Consider the following 17,469-nt stretch of genomic DNA (forward strand, 5'->3'; position numbering starts at 1 on the left):
ACCGCCCTGATCCTTTCTCCTCTTTTTCCAAGGCTCACTTCTCACCTGGATATGGCCAATACTAGGACCCCTCGCTGTTATATTTATAGCCTGTCTTTTCTGCCCTACATTATAAAACTCATTCAAACTCAACTTAAAAAATTTCTAACCAAACTTTTATCCAGCTTTTACTTAGAAACTACCAGCTCCTGGCCACCGAAGATCCTGCCCGCTCTTCACCAGATCAGCTAACCCGCTGTTAGAATGGACCTGCCTCATCAATGTTTCCTGTTCCTGGAAGCTTTGGCCACAGACTCCTGGATGCTCTCCCCTACAGCCTCCTACACACTGGACTCGACAAATCACTACCTGTGGCTTCAGGGAACCTTTCTAGAAATTATCTTATTCTCTACCCTCTTTTGGGTCCTGTTACAAAATCCCCAATCTCCTCCCAATTCCTCTTCCCCTACTACGCCCCCATCCAGCAGGAAGTAACTCGAAGATCACGATGACCCATTCCCACAACAGAGGAAGAAGGGAGGAATGTAAGGACACTGTGGGCACTCAAGTGGAGGGGGAGGGGGAAAGCATTCCCTAGCAATATGGCGCCCTTCCGGGTTCTTCTCCGCAGTAAACAAGCCCGCCGGTGCCAACACCCAAGCCCACCTGTGCCAAACCTCAGCCAGTCACAGGTCAGGGCTCACTTCCTGCCCAGCCCCATCCAATCAGCTACCGCCCGTCCACCCCCTATCCAAACCCAGCATGCAGCTCCCTATAAATGTATGCGTAGTCCTTGAATAAAGGGGAACTTCTTGGTGAACTGTCAGCTCAGGTCCTGTCGCCTTATCAGCTCGGGTCCTCCGCCCTTTCAGAGTTGATTAAATCCTGTTTGATTGCAGCTGCCAAAGTAATATATCCAGAGAAAATCAACTTGTTTAAGATTATTCACCTTTTGGTGAGAACAGTTGCTCAGCATTGAAAACAACAGGAGCAACGTTGATAGTCTATTAAGAAACAAGGCAAGTGATTTCGAGTGGTTTTCTTTCACTCATTTTTTTTATAATAGGTTCTTGAAATATGACTAACATAGAATTCACCATTTAAAGTGTACAACTCAGTGTTGTGCAACCATCACCGTAATATTTTAGAACTTTCTCATCATTGAAAAAAGAAACCCTGTACCCAGTAGCAGTTACTACCCATTCCCTGCCTCCCAACCACCCATCCCTAGGCAACCATTAGTCCACTTTCTGTCTCTGTAGATTTGCCTATTGTGGACATTTTATATAAATGGAATTATAAAATATATTGTCTTTTGAGACCACCTTCTTCCTTTCCTTTTTTTTAAAAATAATTTATTTATTGAATCGAAATCAATTATATTTTGGGGGTTGAACATTGAGATATGTTGATTAAATCAGTATTACTAGCATATATATTGTTACAAATCATAATTATTCTTTATGCCCCTTGTCCAACCTCTTGCCTTCCCCCTTTCCCTCCCTCTCCACCTCTAATTGCCTAGATTTCTTCTCTCCTTCTGAAAGAATAATAGTTACTCTGTTAACTTGTTGCCTAGATGATCTGTCCAGTGCTGAGAGATGTGATCAGGTCCCCCAATATTATCATAGAACAGATGCTTCTTCTGTCACTCTGAAATGGGTTTTGTGGAAAGGGACATCTTCTTTTCTTTGTCTCTGCTGGTGACTCTTCTTATGTGAATGCACTCCAGTGGTTGGTGGACCATCTGCGTGGTGGCTGTGCCATCTAGCCACTTTTGCAGCAGCCATGGTTATTATGGTGACTGTGGTGGGCCACCCATGTGGGGGTGCTGTTTTTGGCATGCTCCTTGGCACTGGGAGACTGCCTTCTTTCACTCAGCATAATGTTTTCAAGGTTTTTTCATGTTGCAGCATGTATCAGTAATTCATTTCCTTGTATTGAGAAATAATATTGCAGTATATGTGTTACCAATTTTGTTTATCCATTCATCAGACATTTGGGTTGATTTCTACCTTTTGGCAATTATAAATGATGCTGTTATGAGCATTCATGTACAAGTTTTTTGTGGAATATGTTTTGCATTTTCTTGGGTACAAAAGGGTACTTCAGAAAGTTCATGGAAAAATGGAATTAAAAGATAATACAAGTATTTCCATGAACTTTTTGAAGACCCCATGTATACCTAGGAGTAAAACTTCTAGATTATATAGTAACTATTTTTAAGCTTTTGAAGATTTGACTGTTTTCCAAAGCACCATTTTACTACCAGCAATCTACAAGTGTACCAATTTTTCCACACTACCACCAGCAATCTATAAGTGTTCCAATTTCCCCACATTTCACCAACACTTGTAATAATCTATCATTTTGATTATAGCCATCCTATGGGGTGTGAAGTAGTATCTCATTGTTTTGATTTGGATTTCTTTGATAGCTAATGATGTTGATTATCTTCATACGTGCTTATTGGTCAATTGCATATCTTCTTTGGAGAAATATCTAGAGATCCTCTGCCCGTTTTCTAAGAACTGGATTGTCTTTTATCTTTTCACTTTCTTGATGTCTTTTGAAGCACAAAAGGTTTTAATTTTGATGAAGTCCAGTTTATCTACTTTTTTCTTTTATTGCGTGTACTTCTGGTGTCATATCTAATAAACCATTGCCCAGTAAGTCTTCAGGTCTTGAAAATTTATGCCTATGATTTCTTTTAAGAGTTTTATAGTTTTAGCTCTTACAGTTAGGTCTGTGATCCCTTTTGAGTTAAATTTTGTGTATTTTGTGAGCAAGGGGTATAACTTTGTTCTTTTGCATATGGATATTCAGTTGCTCCAGCACCATTTGTTGAAAGGATTATTCTTTGCCCATTGAGTTGTCTTGGAAAATCAATTGACCATAAATACTGTATGAGAGTTTCTTTCTGAACTTTCAGTTTTATTCTACTGATCCTTGACTGATTCTATTGATTCTATCGATTCAGTAGAATAATATTGATTCTATCATTCTTGACTCTTCATGTGTTGATGGATGTTACCAATATTGTTGTTTGTTCAAGGAGAAATGTTAAGTTTGAAGTAACTGAAGAATTAGCCTCTAAGAATAGTCTGTGTGGGACAACTACATGCGAGAATATTTTCAAAGAAGTTGAGAAAACACTAGTACAGTACAAACTGAAGTGGAATCTGCTAAGATGTGTCACAGTTGATAGTGGTATCAATATGTGTGGAGCAGAAAAAGCTTTGTTGGACAAATTTACAAAGCTTGTGACAATGTAAGGTGTTTAAAGCCTTATGGGAAATATTTGAATTTATTTTGTGTTATTAACCAATAGTGTTGATGGTGAACTTAATATGCTCTGTGGGACTTAACAATCATGAGTCCCAGGAATTTTTTCAGAAATAAAGCTTAATATCCTGATTTGATCTACCATACATCAGTTTGATGGCTTAGCAATAGTACATGGTTATTGTGATTGATTGAGCTCAGGGCTGAGATGGCAATTTTTAAAGGTTGTGGTAAAATACAAATAACTTAAAATTTACTATCTTAACCATTTTTAAGAGTGCGGTTCATTGGCATTTTCATTCACATTGTTGTGAAACTTTTTTCATCTATTAAAACTAAAACTCTATACTCATTAAACAATAATTTCCTGTCCCTCCCTACCAATAAGCCCTGGCAACCATCATTCCATCTTCTGTCTCTATGAACTTCACTACTCTTGGTACTTCAGATAAGTGTAATCATACAGTATTTGTCTTTTTGCAATTGGCTTATTTCACTTAGCATAACGTCCTCAAGGTTCATCCATGTTGTCACTGTCCCTCCTTTTTAAGGTTGAATAATTTTGCTTATCCATTCATTCATTGATGGACCTTTGGGGTGCTTTTACTTTTGGGCTATTATGAATAATGTGTTGAGATAGAAGTTCTTATGAATGAGAATAACCCTCAAACACTGTTATTGAACACTAACTGGTTTTGGAAATTAGCTTTTGCTGAAGATGTGATAATGTTTATTAATGAGTTCAAGCTAAAATTAAAAGTCAAAACAGTGTTCATATGTGAAACTTACACTTCAGTAAAGTCATTTCAGTAATAAATAACTTTGAATTACAAGGAATGTCACGTTGCTTCATACACTTCCTGTGCTGTCAGAGTTAAAACAAGAAATAAGATGTCCATTACCACACAAATTTACACCAGATATTTTTTCTCGATTCAAACTACAGTGCCTGCAACATGTTTTGGACTTCATTTCATGTGTAAAAGAAATTTTCATATTTCAAAATCCATTTAACTGTACTATTGAGGATCTCTCACCCAAACTTCAGTTGGAGGTGATTACTCTTCAATGTAATGATATGACCAAAGGCATATGTCAAGAGAAGAATCTGATATAATTTTATAAATTTCTCTCAAGTAATAAACATTTTCATTAATATCACATGCTAGTGGATTGATATCAGTATTTGGCAGTACTTATTTGTGTAAAAACATGTTTTCAAAAATGAAATACATAAAATCTCATTACAGATCAGCACTATCAGTGCTATTTGAAATTGCTTTTGATGATAAGAAACATTAACTTTGACTCCCAATTAATTGAAATATTAACCTGCCAAAAAAAAGTTTTGATTCTTTTCTTTTTTTTTTGTCTTTTGTCTTTTTCCGTGTCCGGCAACGGATCGCAACCCTCAGTGTTGCCCCCATACCGGACCGGGGACCGGCAACAGGATCGCAACCCTCGGTGTCGCTCCCGTGCCTCGCTCAGCCAGTGAGCGGGAACTGGTCTGTATGTGGGATCCGAACCCTCGGGCGGGAGCGCCGCCGTGCTTCCCAAGCGGCGCACTATCCAGTGCGCCACCGGGCCAGCCTTGATTCTTTTCATTAGTAGACCTGAATTACAAAACTTACTCAACTACTATATTTTGAATTTTATCAATAAAAAATTTATGAAAACTTTTATATTTTTACATAAGTACCTATATGAAATCCTTGATTTTGCCACTTGGCTTGCAAAGCTTAAAATATTTTACAATCTGGCCTTTACAAAAAAAGTTTGATGCCCCTGGTCTAGATGAAGATAACATGGAGAGAAAGAGAGAGAAAACAGCTGAAGACCAAGTCTTAGAACACCTCTATTCAGAAGTCAGGAAAAGGTGAAGAATTTCCAGCAAATCAGATTGAAAAGCAGCAATCAGGGTGGTAGAAAGGAAACTAGGAGAATGTGGCATTTCAAAAACCAAGAGAAGAAACCTGTTTTAAATGAGAGAATAGCCAACTGTGTTGAATGCTACTAAGATGGAGACAAAGATTCAACTTTTAGATTTGGCAATGCGGAGATTGTTAGCGGTATTGGTGAGTGGTTTCAGTGGCATGGTGGTAATGGAAAAGACAGAATGGAAAGGGTCAAGAAGATTAAATAAAGCATCTAAAGTGTCTAGCACTGTGCCTGATACATAGTATATATAGTAATTATCACTGAAGCAGATATTATTGGTGCCCTACCCATATCCTCTTACCCCTACCATTTCAGGAATATCAGTCTGACTTTCAACTGTGCAAGTTTTCCTGCTTTGCTTGCCTGAGAACTTCTCCGGCTGCTGGAGCCCGCTCTGCTCACATGGAACTGCTGCGGAATTAACCCTCCCAGGAGGAGCCCTCCACAGTGACCAACAGGAGTTGTATAAATATTCCAGCTCCCTTGCCCCTCAGATGGTATAACTCTGAGATATGTGTTCTCCACTTTTTCCCAGAGTTCTCCAGCAGGATTATAAACAGGAAAACCTGGCATCTATGCAATTTGAAACAACCATCCGCGGAGAAATTTGTTTTGTAATTACAACACCTCAAATAACATTGATGATTTAAATTGATTATGGTTCCAGATGTTAATGGCCCTCAGCTCAGGCTGAAGAATGACTACAGATGGGACACTGAGAATTGAAAACATCTACATCTGCACAGCTTACTGTCGTCACTATCGTAGTTTTATTATTCCACTGTCATCTTCAACATAACATTACTGTTCTAGGAACATTTTGACAAGGAAGAGAAAAATTGCAAGTAGCTTTATTGTTCATTTCAGGAACTTCTCAAATTCCCATTTAAGTGAACTGCTCGACTTTTCAATAGATGACTTCAAATGACTGTTTACACTCTGTGGTAGGCAGAATAATGCTCCCTCAAAGATGTTCACATACTAATTCTCAGAACCTGCGAATATGCTATTTTACATGGCAAAGGGGAATTAAAATGACAGATGGAATTAAGGTTGTTTTCTATTGACCTTAAAATAGGGAGATTATATTCTGGATGATCTAAATTGGTCCAAAGTAATCAGAAGTGTCCTTAAAATATATACTTTTATATAATACATATAGTATAAATATATATTTAATTACATATGAAGTAAATAAGGGAGGCAAAATTGAAGGTAAGATATGATGTAAAAAGGACTCAACCAGCTCTTGCTGGCTTTGAAGATGGAAGAAGGGGGCCATGAATGCTGGAAACCTCTAGAAGCTGGAAAAGGCAAGAAATCGGATTCTCCCCTACAGCCTCTAGAAAGGAGCAGCCTTGCCATTACTTTATTCTTAACCCAGTGAGACCTATGTCAGACTTCTGATTTGTGGGATTGTAAGATAATAAATCTGTTGTTTTAAGCTCCTAAATTTGTGGCAATTTATTACAACAGCAATGGAAAACTGATACGCTCTCCTAGTCTCTAAAACCCTTGCCTTGCTATGTACACTAATTCTAATGTATGATGTCATGATTCTTACTCAGTCCTAGTCAAGCCCCCTGGACTGAAAAGCTCCCTTAAATCAGATCCCCAAATCTTATAGATATTTCAACTTCGCCCTCTTAAAGATGGTACTGAGGCTCTGTCAAGGTAGTAATCTCTCTTATTGCAGTAAACAATAAACTTAGCTTTGCTGTATCAACGGGTTGTTTTGGGGAGTTAGCATTTGACAATTGTCTTATCCATTTGCTTAGAACTACCTCCTAATAGTAGATGTTTAATAAGTATTTGATAAATAATTAATAAATAATCTGAGTTTCTAAAATAATATGGAATAATGTTTATGTAGCTCTAGTTGTAACTTGGAATTTCCTGTACCTAGATGTGACTTTCAGAAAATACTGGTGGAGAGCATTTATAGACTAAATGAAACTTTGTACATGGATGTTTTTTAAAACTGGAGATAACCCAAATATCTGCCAGCTGATTAATGGCTAAACAAGCTATGTTATATCCACATAATGGAATACTACTTAGCAACAAAACAGAAAAACGTCACTGATATATGAAACAACAATGGATGAATCTCACAAGCTTTATGCCAAGTGAAAGAAGCCAGATTTAAAGGCTATAAACTGTATGATTCCATTTACATGATATTCAAGAAAAGGTAAAAGTATAAAAACAGAAAGCAGATCTATGTTTGTCAGGAACTGGGATTGAAATGAAGAATTCACTGCAGAGGGGCATGAGGGAATGTTTTGGGGTGACAGAAATATTCTATATCTTATTTGTGATGGTGGTTACACAACCGTATGCATTTGTCAGAATTCGCAGAACTGTACATTTTCAACACCGACACCGAGGGTTGCGATCCCGTTGCCGGTCCCGGTCCGGTACGTGCGCGACACTGAGGGTTGCGATCCGTTGCCGGACATGAAAAAAAGACAAAAAAAAAAAAACTATAAGAGAAAAAAATTTCAAGAAAAATATGATTGTTTTATCAACATGCAAAATTTTAACAAAGGATTTAATGTATTGTATTAGAGTAGCAATTCTTAGTGGAGTACCTTTTTTTGTGTGTGTGTGTCCGGCAACGGGATCGCAACCCTCGGTGCTGCACCCGCACCTCGCTCAGCCAGTGAGCGGGAACCGGTCTGTATGTGGGATCCGAACCCTCAGCGGGAGCGCCACCACGCTCCTAAGCGGCACACTGTAGCAGTGCGCCACTGGGCCGGCCCCTTTTTCTCTTATAGTTTTATGGAAGATATTTTCTGCTATTTCTCCATTCTGTGTAGTAGTCTTATATTTTTCTGGAACATAAAGTTAGAGACAAGATTTACTTTGTTAAAAATGGCATCTGATTAAATAAAATGATAGAGTATTAAAATGTTAAAAATTGAGAAATGATTTTAGGATTTTTCTCTCATTTGCTGAAAGGGAAGGAAATTCTTATTTGCAGAATAATGCCAAAGAAAAGTCTAAATTTGCCATCCCACCCCCCTTTTCAGTTTTTAAATAAGGTCTCATTTTGAATGAAAAAATTATCATGATCCTTTATGGAACAAAAAGCATATTATTATTTGGATTTATTCCAAAATAAGCAAAAGAACTGTCTTATAAAGTTTGTTAAATATTTTCAATTTGCATTTTAATACTTCTTTTATAATTAAAATTATTATTGTGTAAAATGACAAAAACTCTTCCCACTCTCCATCCCATCTCACCTCTCTCCCACTGCCATACAGGCTTGTAAATCTACCTAGGCAGAATTATAAAGAAAGAAAATGAAATTGGCACAACTTCTATGTAGGATAATTTGGCAGTATCTATCAAAATTAAAGATACCTTTCAATCTAATATTACAGTCTAAGGATTTATCATACAGGTATAATTGCCCATTGTATGGGGTTATTCATTGTTGCTTAGTGTGTAATAATAGTGGCTTGGCAATAACCTAAATATCCACCTGTTGGGGATTGGTTAAATAAATTATAACATTTGCATACGATGAAATACTATACTTTCCGAAGGAAGAAAAGTGTATTTTTTTACATACTGATATGGAATCATGTGCAAGATATTTAAAGTGAGAAAAGGAAGGACTAAACAGTGTACATAGTGTGTTATCTTTTGTGTAAAAAGTACCCCTGTATTATAATGTATATTTTTAACATATGTAGGGAAGGATATGTTAGAAAATGCTAAGTGACTGCCTCCAGAACTGGAGTAGCTGAAGGGCAGGGATGGGAGAAGCAATTGTTTTCCACTCTATTCTGTTATAATACGTTTTAAGTTTTTCAGTAATACATTTCCTAATTTATATAGATAAAATTTATATAGATATAAAGAGTGAAGTTTAAAATAAATAGTAAGTGGTCAGTTAGAAATTTAAAAGTGAAAAACATTATACTTCTATTGATGCTGGTGAATTACCAGCTTTGGGGGCTAATAAAAACATTTTCATATGCACATGTCTTATAATTATACAAAGCTCCTCACAACCTTGGAATTTTATTAAAACAATCTTTAAAATGCTTGCTTCAAAATTACTTAACAAGTAAAAAACAAAACAAAAAACAAAATAGCAACTTCACAAACTCCTTCATAGAAAGAAAATAGACATGTGTTTTTCAAATAATGGACAAGAGGCAGTTTCTCTGGACAGTTACCATACTGGGTTCTGAGACCCTCTGAAAATCCTGTCTAGTCTCTATTATCTTACTCTCAGTTAAATTATGGCTTGCACGGACTGGCAGGATGTTGAGAGGTAAAGGAAAGTTCTCAGAATCATATCCTGAAGAAAAATATTAGTGGCAGGAAAAGTGTAGAAGACGAAAGCTTGGCTTAGGATAAATTCAAGCTCAGTTCCTTTTTGGTTTTTTTTTTTTTTTTTTTTTTTTGGCATAGATTCTTTTTTTTTTTTTTTTGGTGTAATTTTAACATCTTACTTTTCATCCATTTTCCCTATGTTTTTGAACAAAGTTATAATTATGGTGTTCAAGATGTTTCTGGAGGGGAGGGGAAGGGAGGTAGAAGATTAATTGGGTGGGGGACACGGAATAACCACAATTTGTGGTAATGGGTGTGTTGATAGTATTGACCTGGCCATCATATCGTGGGCACAAGCGGTGAGGGTCAGCTTTGTACCCCATGAATATGCATAACCAATTTTTTTTTAAAAGATGTTACTGGATTTTCTTAAATTAAAAATTATAAAAAATATCTTTTTCAGGTTGTTACGTGGTCTTCATAAACACCGTTTCAAACACCTACCAAAAACTTCATTGGATGTATTAAGCTGTTAGATATTACTCAGCCATTCTCTTGTTAAATGTTTAGGAAATTTCTAATTTCCCCCTACTATAGATTATGCTGCAATTGGCAACTTCACAATATAGTCAAGCGCAGTTCTAAGCAGCCTCCTGAACAAATTCCCTGCTTCCTCTCCCTTTCTGCCGGAACCGTTGAGGGCGGCTGACACCGGGAAGCCTCGGGTGCAGCCCGAGGCAGCACCGGGAACCAGGTGCAGGGGGCTTGGGGTTGGGCCAGAATCCCACGAGGGGCGGACGGCCTGGGCCCCTTTCCCTGAACCCCAGAACTGGCACATCCGGCCCGGCCCCGCCCTGCCGATCCTCACTAGCGGGCTACGCGCGGTTGGGTGTGCGCTCCAGCAGCTGCAGGCCCGGTCCTGCCCGGCCGGCCCTGCCCGACGCGCCTGCCGTGCCCAGGAGCTCGGGCCTAGGCCTCTGGGCGGGTCCTCGGCCTGCCCGGGCCATCAGACACGACGGCTGGGCACGTCACCACCCACGGGCATCGCCTCCAGTCCTGCAGGCCCGTGCCCCCCGACTCTCCTGGCGGGGCGGGACGCGGCGGCATCACGTGACGGCCCGAGCCCGCCCGGCCTTGGTCACATGGGTTGCACGGCCACTGCGTCAGCCCCAGTCCTGGCTGCGGGAGTCGAGCCGCGGTCTCCGCCGCCGCCAGCGGACGGGGCGGGGATCCCGGTACCAGGTCCTCGTCAGCCCGCCCCCGCCGCCTCAGTCAGCCCTCCCGGGCTGGGCCCCACCGTCATGGAGCGGGGCGGGACCTCCGCTTGTTCCGTGTGAAGTGCGCTGCCGCCGCCTTCGCTTTTCGAGGCCTCCGGAACCTCCGCCGCCGCCCCGAGCCCCTCGTCCTTGGCAGCCTGTCGCCGCCCCCTGGGCGGGCTCGAATGCGCGTCCGGTGAAGGTGCAGGCCCGGCGCCGCCGCTGCCGCAGCCGGGAGATGGTTCGGGCCTAGCGGAGCCGAGACTGGAGGTGAGAAGGGCTGACGCGCTGACAGGGCCGGGCCGGCCGGGGGGAGGGGCCCCGGTCCGCCGGGAGGCTCGGGAGACCCCCCGGACCAGGGCTGCTCAATCGGGCTTCGCCCCTCGTCCTCGCGTTCCACCCGCAAAAAAAAAAAAAAAAAAAAAAAAAAAAAAAAAAAAATTTAAACGCTATTCCAGTCGTAACAAAAATTCCCAGAAATCCATCTTTTCACCGTTTCTCCTTTCCTCTTTCGTTCCTTAATCCATTCCTTCCCTCAGACAGTCCATCGGCTGATTTGTTACTTTTTAATCCCCTCCTCAATTTCAAGTTATTTCTAGTTAAAGAGAAAAATAGGCCCAGATTCTGGCTATCATTACCCAACTAGTTCTCGCTTGCTTTCTCGCGATCCTGCGCACCGCCCCCCCTCCCCCCCCCCGCAGGAAAAAATAAAGGAAAAAAAATTACGTCTTCGACTAGCGGAGGGGGTTGACTAAAAATGGGAACGTGGGGGTGTAATACTCGAATAACCCCCACAACTTCTGGATCGGCCTGGTACCTAGTTATCCCGGTAGCTCGTATTTGGATAGTGATGGTTAGGCCTTTCCACCAGCTGCCTGTGCTCGGGGTTAATCTTGTAATTGACGTCAGTGCTTTGTTCCTTCCACTTTGCTGTTCCTTCCACTCCTGGAGGATGGATCATGGGGTATAGGAGTTTGAGGAGTATCCTTATTGCCTTTTCATTCACAAACGACATCATTTATAGAAAGTTGAAGCCACAAATCTGAAATGCTTGTGTATGGTGTTCAAACTAAGGCGTAGAGTTCGATTTGGGTTCCCCGTAGTTTTGTCAGTTGCAATTCAGAATTGTGCGATTTATTCTCTGCTGGCCATATGGAGATTTTAAACTAAGGCTAGTCCCTTTTCCAGTGACCGGTGTTTTCGAATCTAAGCTATAGGTGCCAGTGAATAGGCTGTTTGTAAATGTGACATTTAAAATGTGTGCTGTCTTTTAGGGCTCAGATGTGAAAAGCTCAAAGCTTTGTTTCTATATTGATTCTGCAAAGCTTTATAAAGTGCTTCTTTTATTGAACTGTTCTTGAACTCCCGCCGAGGGTTCGGATCCCACATACAGACCGGTTCCCACTCACTGGCTGAGCGAGGTGCGGGCGCGGTGCCGAGGGTTGCGATCCTGTTGCCGGTCCCGGTCTGGTACGGGCGCGACACTGAGGGTTGCGATCCGTTGCCAGACATGAAAAAAGACAAAAAGGGAAAAAAAATTTTTTTTCTATATAATATAACGGTTCCCCAGCTTTTCCCCAGTCCTCTTTATGTTTTACCTATTCCCTTTTTAATTTCCTCTGGTAAATTGAAACAATTGTATTTGATTTCTGGGAGGGTGTTTGCCATCTCAGTTATTGTGAAATAAGGTGTAGTTAGTGACTAAAGACTGCTTAAAGCTAACCTGACCTGTTACCTTGCAGCTTTTTTCTTTGGTTTCAGAGAAGCATCCCCACTTGTTGTAACTCCCTAAACCTGCCCATCTTGGTTATTCAAAGTGATACTCTAGTACATGGAAAAGGTCAGTAATAAACATTCCAGTTATTGAGTTTTGGCTGATCATCTGCATTCCTGTTTATCTTAATGTTCATTTTCACTGGCATCATATCCTGAGAATCATAATGATACTGGCACATAGAAAATATTAGAACCACTAAATTTAATTTCAACATATTCCAAAACATTTTAATATTGGACTACCTATTCTATTTTTGAAGGAAAAAAATGTATTTAAGATCTGCCTGCTTAATCAGCTATACTTTACTAAAAAAATCTGTGACCTGAGGACTGTTCTGAGGGAAGGCATTTCAAGTAACTTTATCTCTCTTGGAGTGCCTAATGAACCATCATGGTGGCTTTTTGGCAGGGAGAGACAGATTAGTGGGTACTGTTTTAAAATAATTATTTCGACAATTATTTCCTAGGACAGGTAAAAGAATCTCATGCATTCTTTTCCCAAGGTTGAGTGGGGGAAAAAAAAATCAGGGACTACCTGGAATAGATTGCCCTGGGAAGACAGTGTGGTTTGGTTACCCAGAGATTGTAATACCTGTCCTGGTACTGGGCTCCCTGGGGCTGCTTTGGGCCTGACTGGCTCTGCTACGATTTTGTCAATTTGGAGTTGCCTAGTGGGTTATGACTTTTCCTTTTCATGTCATCATTAGGAAAGGGACAGCTTTATGGAGAGGCGAATACAGGCCAATACTTTGCCTAAACAAGCCTTCTCACCTATTTAAGTCGCTTCCATTTCTTCCATCTGGAATATTTTTTCTCTCTTGTTCCCTACCTGTTAAAAGTTCACCATCTTTTAAGGCCTAATGCAAGTACCATTGCCTTCCAAGTTTTACTTGATTGCTCACCCTACTCCAATTGTGATCTGCTTCCTTTGAATCCCTGTATCACTTTGTATCTCTCTTAATTATTTGTTATGTAGTAACTATGGCACTGTAGCCTGCTGGGTGACTTCAAGCAAAATGTGTTGGGGAAGACATACTAGTAAAAGAAAGACTGTCAGTGTTGTAATATTTCGTTGTGTATCTGCAAAAGATAAGGTTTAGAACAATAATTACATATTATATGCTAAAAAAATTAACACTAGTTTCTTAGTATCATCAATACCCCATGTTCACATTTTCCTGATTACAGTTGTTTTTTTTTTTTTTTAAAGATGACCGGTAAGGGGATCTTTACCCTTGACTTGGTGTTGTCAGCACCACGCTCACCCAGTGAGCAAACCGGCCATCCCTATATGGGATCCGAACCCGTGGCCTTGGTATTATGAGCACCGCACTCTCCCGAGTGAGCCACAGGCCGGCCCCTGATTACAGTTTTTGACAGTTTGTTTGAATTAGGATCCAAATAAGGTCCATTACATTGAGTTTATATGTGTCTCTATAAAACACATATAAACTCTCTCTCTCTCTCTTTCTCTCTCTCTCTCTCTCTCTTTTTTATCTATAGGTTCCCCTCCATCTTATTGTTGTTTTTCCCATACAATTGTTTTATTTAAGAAAACAGGTCTTTGCCCTATGAGATTTCTCAGAGTCTGGATTGTGCCAATTGCATCCCTGTTGTTTTAATATAATATTTTCCTCTTCCTTGTATTTCCTGTAAGTTAGTAGTTACATCTAGAAGCTTGATCCAATTCAGGATAGATATATATTTTTAAATGGCAAGATACTTCTTAGATAGTATCTTGCATTTCCTATTTACTCTTAAAACTTCATCCTGTCGGGCCGGCCCGTGGCTCACTCGGGAGAGTGTGGTGCTGATAACACCAAGGCCCCAGGTTCGGATCCCACATAGGGATGGCCGGTTAGCTCACTGGGTGAGCGTGGTGCTGACAACACCAAGTCAAGGGTTAAGATCCCCTTACCGGTCATCTTTTAAAAAAAAAAAAAACTTCATCCTGTCTTCTCATTTCACCATGTTAGTAATATTGTTCCTACCAACACCACCTGTAACCCCCATATTGCTAAAATCTATGGTCATTGCTTTATCCTTTACTGTATTTGATACCATTAACCATTTTCTTCTTGATATTATTTTCTTCATTGACTTTTAAGATTCTGACCTTTTCCTGCCTTTCTTCCTATTGGCTGTTGTTCCTTCGCAGACTCTTAAATTCTCTGCTAATCCCTTGATATTGGTAATTCTGGATTTTAGCCTTGGTCTTCTCTTTCACTCTTCTGGGTGTTCTCATCCATTTCTGTTGCTTTAGCTACCATCTCTAGGTGTATTGTGAATACTAGAACTCCTTCATCTCACTGGATACCCTCTTTAGATTGTCCAATAGGAACTTTGTTTTAGTTAGGAGAGTGACACCCACCTAACTTAAGCAAAAAGAGGAATTTATTGAGAACACACTGGTTATCCCATGAATTTTAATACAGATGATCAAGCCATATGACAGCTAGAACTCAGGAACAGCTAGATCCAGGGGCTCAAAATGTGGTCAGGAGTATCTCTTTCTCTCATCTGAGATGCAGAGTGTTCAGTTAGTTCTCTCCTTCTGTAGTCCAACTTTAACACTTGCTAATATCTTAAGTTTTAAATCATATCTTCTGCCATCAGAGAGAGACTTACCAGACTCTCAGTCCAAAGTCACAGGAAGGTACTAAATAGATTATTGTCCACCTCTGGACCATCAGCTTTGGTTAGGAGGTTACATTGTAATAGCATACTTTAGCTGCAACATCCCAGAGAGAAGTGGAGTAAAGGGTACTCTCATCGTTGTACACCCATTTATCTCATGGCTATTTAGTACACATGCAAAGTTCTACTTTTTCCCGCATATATTAAACATTTTTTGCTTAGCATAATCTAATTATCTATATACATCAGTAAACCTCTTCATTTCTTCTTCTATGGGAGATACCCAAATTCAAATCTATCTACCACATGCAGAGGTCATTCTTCTCTAAGTCCAGATTCTAAAGTTAATATCCTCTCTTCATCAGGCCTAGATAAGCTTTGTCACCAATCTGAAAACTGTAGACAAATACTAAATCTAATCATCCCTAACATAATTGATAAACAGTGGTGGGGAAAAAAATAGCTAAAATGCTTATGGAGGGGAGAAGAAGATATCATTGTTCCAAAACTTATCCCATATCTTGCTGAACAGACACAGAATTGACAAGTTAAATGACAGAACTGGGAAATTGCATGGCGTTTCATTTGTTGACTCACCGTCTTGCAAGTGGAGTGAGTTCTTTGGTCAGCCAAGTGAAGGTTTTCAGTTCTGTCCTCTGGGAGGATTTTCCTTTATTATCTTAGGATAAGTTTAACTCTGAGAGGACATTTTGGGAGGAGTTTTAGGGGAGGGCAGTTCTGTGGTGCACGAGGGTGGATAAACTATGGTGAGGAGGCCCAGTGCAACCTGCTGCCTGTTTTTGTATGGAGTGGTTTTTACATTTTTAAATGGTGAGAAAAAAATCAAAAAAATTTTTTGACAAGTGAATATTATAGGAAACTCAAGTTTCAGTGTCCATAAATAAAGTTTTATCAGAACACAGACAGCACACCTGTTTGTTTATGTATTGTCTGTGGCTGCTTTTGCTGCCACAATGGCAGAATTGAGTAATTGTGATTTGGCTTGCCAAGCCTGAAATATTTGCTGTCTGGCCCCCAAAAAGTTTGTTGACTCCTTCTTTTATAGATCAAATGGGCCTTATTGGGTACTTGGGTCTGAGGATGGCTTTAGGGTTGAGCAGTTAGTTACAAGGTCCCTATTTACTGTGGCGGCTGTTAGGGATTTTTGTTTGTAGAATATATGTATGTATATATGTTTATATATTACATTACATATATCATACTCATATATAAAATGCACTACACAGTCAGGTGCCATGTAATGACATTTTGGTCAATGACGGACCACATGTATGAGTATGATCGTGATCCCATAATACTATAATGACTATTATAGGTGTGTAGTGGACAATACCATCTAGGCTTGTTTAAGTGCACTCTGTGATGTTTGCATAATGACAAAACCACCTAATGACACATTTCTCAGGACATATCCCCGTTGTTAAGTGACTCATGACTGTAGTATATGTATAATATAGTATATCAGGGGTCTTCAAAAAGTTTATGGAAAGATTTGTATTATTTAATTCCTTTTTACCATAAACTTTTTGAAGTACTCTTATATGTTATTATAGTATAGATGACAATACACTATAATAATATATAGTGCATAGTATGTATAATATGTAATTCTATATTTATAATGTATAGTATATATAATATATAATATACATATATAAGGTATAATATGTAATTATATACATACGTAGTTATATATTATGTATACTATATCATACTATATAGTATACTAATGATGCTATTGTTATATGTACTATATTATAGTATATATTATTTATAGAGAGAGAGATATATCTATACATATAGATATATATATCCTTTTTTCCTTCTTTTTTTTTTTTTTTTGCCCTAGGGAATGGCACCACTATCATCACTTTTTCCAGGGACCTGCAAGTTGTCCTTGATTCTCACATCCAGCTGGCCCCCAAGATTCTACTTCCTTAACATCTTTGAATCCAAACCCTTTCTTGACATTTTCTACATTTCTACTCTTATTGCCTTAATTCAGGGCTTCATTTATCACCTGGATTATTCCAATAGTCTTCTCATTTGTTACCTTATTGCCAGTCTTATCTACTCTGCCCTATACCAGAGTGATTTTTTTCCCCCTAAACTGCAAATCTCATTTTGTCACTTATTTTCTTAAAACTCCTTAGTAGTGTTCTATTTTCTGTAATATTCTTCTAATTGGGAACTATTGGAGATTAATGAGTTTTATGAAACTTTTTTTTTTTTTTTTTTGTCTTTTTGTCTTTTTTCCATGTCCGGCAACGGATCGCAACCC

At 39.5% G+C, this 17,469-nt stretch overlaps 1 protein-coding gene across 2 annotated transcripts in view; it reads left to right on the forward strand.

The window, feature by feature from the left end:
* Positions 1-10,682: 10,682 nt before the first annotated feature.
* The window catches only part of AFF4 (AF4/FMR2 family, member 4), an 84,722-nt gene continuing 77,935 nt past the window's right edge, over positions 10,683-17,469 (forward strand). Inside the window, exon 1 of one of the 2 annotated variants that reach the window (XM_008571630.1) lies at positions 10,683-11,024. The gene's annotated coding sequence lies outside the window, so the exon portion shown is untranslated. The remainder of the gene's footprint in view (positions 11,025-17,469) is intronic. The other variant, XM_008571631.1, reaches the window with a different exon arrangement.

The sequence above is a fragment of the Galeopterus variegatus genome, unplaced genomic scaffold, assembly GCF_000696425.1.
Source record: "Galeopterus variegatus unplaced genomic scaffold, G_variegatus-3.0.2 Scaffold708, whole genome shotgun sequence".
Taxonomy (NCBI): Eukaryota; Metazoa; Chordata; class Mammalia; order Dermoptera; family Cynocephalidae; genus Galeopterus; species Galeopterus variegatus.